Source organism: Limulus polyphemus, unplaced genomic scaffold (assembly GCF_000517525.1).
Source record: "Limulus polyphemus unplaced genomic scaffold, Limulus_polyphemus-2.1.2 Scaffold5530, whole genome shotgun sequence".
NCBI classification, from domain to species: Eukaryota; Metazoa; Arthropoda; class Merostomata; order Xiphosura; family Limulidae; genus Limulus; species Limulus polyphemus.
In genome coordinates, this window is record NW_013671140.1 from 14187 (window position 1) to 17611 (window position 3425).

Consider the following 3425-nt stretch of genomic DNA (forward strand, 5'->3'; position numbering starts at 1 on the left):
CCCTTTTAGCACAACATGTACTGCAGGTCCTGCACCATTTTTCCACATCTTGCCTCATACCTATCCAGTAAAATCTGTGTCGTAGGTGACTCAATGTCTTCTTAACTCCGAGATGCCCTCCTGTTAAACTATCATGAAATTGACGCAGCACAACTTCCCGTAACTTTCTCTGTATCACTGTTTGCCAGGTCATCACTTTCCCATCTGCAGTTTCCCATCTCCAGACAAGAATACCATCTTCAACCTTCAAATGGTCACATTGTCCCTAATAGTTCTTTGTCACAGGGCTTAAGCTAGACACATTCTCCCGAGCAGGGCTTTTAGAAAATCAGTTATTGGCTTCAAATCTTGGTCTTTCTCCTGCTCTGCTTTAATATCTATATTTGGTTCCACTTCACCATTATCAACTTCAGTCACTTTGATTTCAGCTTTATGACACCTGGTTAGCTCAACCTCTCTTTTGCATCAATGTCTGCAATCATTTTTGCAGGGTCTTCGGCTCAGTCCATCGGCATTCCCATGAGATTTTTCTTCTTTGTATTCAATATCATAATTATACTGGTCTATCTTTTTGATCCAACGTGCCAGTTATCCATCTAGGTGTCTTAATGATTTTAACCAGCGTAACGCAGCATGGTCTATCCTGATGGTAAACCTAGCCCCATAGAGGAAAAGGATGGAAATATGTCAGACTCTTTACTATAGCAAGGAGTTCCCTCCATGTTACACAGTAGATCCTCTCTGGTCTACTCAGGACTCTACTGAAGTAGGCCGCCACTTGTTCGTTTTCGCTCACATTCTGAGACAACACTCCTCCAATTCCGACATTTCTAGCATCACAATCGAGTAGGTACTGGAGTGAGGGATCTGGAAGCATTAAAAGTGGAGCTGAGACCAATTTTTCTTTCAATGTCTTGAAAGCATGCTGACAAGAAACTGTCGATTCAAACTTCTGGCCTTTTTTGTTCAAATCATGTAGTGAAGCAGCTATAGCTGCAAAGTCCTCCACAAACGTCCGGTAATAGGTACAGAGTCCCAAGAAATTTCTTAACTCTCCCACATTGTCTGGTGTTGGCCAATCACGCACTGCTTTCACCTTGTCAGCATCAATTCGCACACCATGCTCACTTACAATGTGACCCAAATAAAGCACCTCTTTCTGGAACAAGTGGCATTTCTTGGGATGGAGTTTGAGGTTTGCTGCATTCAAACGCTTGAATACTTCCTCCAGGTCGGACATTTCCTCACAAACGTTGTTGCAAACACGATGACATCATCTAGGTACACTAGGGCTATCATCCATTGTAGGCCTTCCAGTACTCTATCCATCAGCCTCTCAAATGTTGCTGGAGCATTGTTAGGCCCGAATGGCATCACACAGTATTGTCAGAGACTCTGGCCATAACTAAATACAGTCTTAAGTTTATCTGCTTCAGCCATTTGCACTTGATGGAAACCAGATTTTAAGTCTAGAGTTGAAAATTATTTGGCTCCACTTAGGGCATCAAGAGTAGCATCAATTCTTGGCAGTGGATATGATTCCTTTTCGGTTATCCTGTTAAGACCACACAGCAATGTTGGGTCCCATCCTTCTTCGGGACTAGCATGACGGTAGCTGACCAGCGACTATCTGATCTCTCGACTATCCCTTCCTTAATTAGGTCATCCATGACATTCTCCATCTCTTGTTGCTTTGCTGGAGCTATTCTCCTTGGAGGGATCTTTATTGGACGGTAATTACCTGTGTTTATTATGTGCTCCACAAGGTCTGTGCAGCCGAGGTCATGATCTCCTTTTAAAAAGACGTCTGCATAATTCGCCAAAAGTTCCCTAACCTGAAAAGTCTGTGATGATGACAAATGGACTATGCTCTTTTCATAGAGGTCAGTTAAATGATCTTGGAGAGGATGTTCTTTCTTTCTTGCCTTTCTTTGTATTTCTTGCCTTAACATTGACTAGCTCTATCTCCTGGCACACACCTAACAACACCCCTTCCTTAAGTGTCTGTTCACATTTAGAGAAATTAGCCACTGTTATGGATATTACTTGATGACCTGCCACTAGTGACTTTCCAATCTTCACGCCTGCTGGCCTGGATGTGTCTTCCACTGCTTCCACAAGCATTGGGCTTCCTTGGGGGATGTTCTTTTATTCTACCCCAAATTATCTTCTCTGACATAGGGGTATTGTAGTTGACTTAAGTGCTGTGACATGCAAATCAAAATTTACCGGAATTTGGCCTTTGTTGTTCCCAAACGAAATTTTATCGAAGTTAACTACACACTTTCTCGGTAGTAAGTAGTCCAACCCTAATATGCATTTGTCTTCTATGTCAGCCAAGTATACTTTGTGTCTGTCCTTTATACCCATGAGCTCAATAGTTATCCACACTGGTCCCCAAAACCTTGCATAATGTTCTGTCACACCACAGAGCTTCTGTATGGCTTCTGGTACTCCTTTGTTATCCAGCAGCTTGATACTCACAAGGGTTTGCTGAGATGCAAAATATATGAGAAAGTTGCACTTTTGACCACCCAGCTTTCCTGTCACGTAGACACTATGAGCACTTGCCATTTTACACTTAGCTGTTGAAACTTTCACAATGGGGTTGGCGGGCGTCCCTCAACACCAACCACAACTGGTTTCCCTGAGGCTGACTTATTGGTAGTATTCTTCTTACACTGGCTCTCCATATGTCCTTGCTCTCCACAGTTCCAACAACCTTTCTGGGTAGATGCCTTTCCTGCGGTGGCATCTTCCCTGTGTTGAAGTTGCCGGCATTGAGCTCTCTTGTGTCCTGGTTTGTTACAGGGACAGCAAAGTCCCTCAAACTTCCCTAAAATCTGTCCTTTTTTTGGCCTTGAATCCAGATGACTGTACCAACCTCGGTACCTTTGTGCTGAACTTAACGTAGTATTCGAATTCAAGAGCTCTGGCCATTGCATTCTGCATAGTAGAGGGGTGAGCTTGCTTTACTTGTATCTTCAGTTGTGGACTGTCCAAGGCGTCTGTAAACTGATCCCCCAGCAACTGCTTGAGGACATCGGGTGGTGCAGTTAGGTAGGCCTTGTGTGCCATACTTTCCAAATCCTGTGCCAGCTCTTGCAGACTCTCCCCTTTAGCACGGACTCTAGTCCTAATCCTAGCCCTGTAGACTTTGCTTCCTGTTGTCTGGGGCTGATTAGGCCAATGGCTAATATATCCTCCATGTGTAAAAGACAGTAAATCGTCCTTTAATGTATTTAATTCACTTTGAATTAAATACATTAAAGTATTGTCTCATACCTATCCAGTAAAATCTGTGTCGTAGGTGACTCAATGTTTTCTTAACTCCGTAGATGTCCTCCTGTTACAGTATCATGGGATTGATTGCAGTCACATCCTACTATTACTTCGTCGTTACTTACGTTCACGTACGGTTCTAC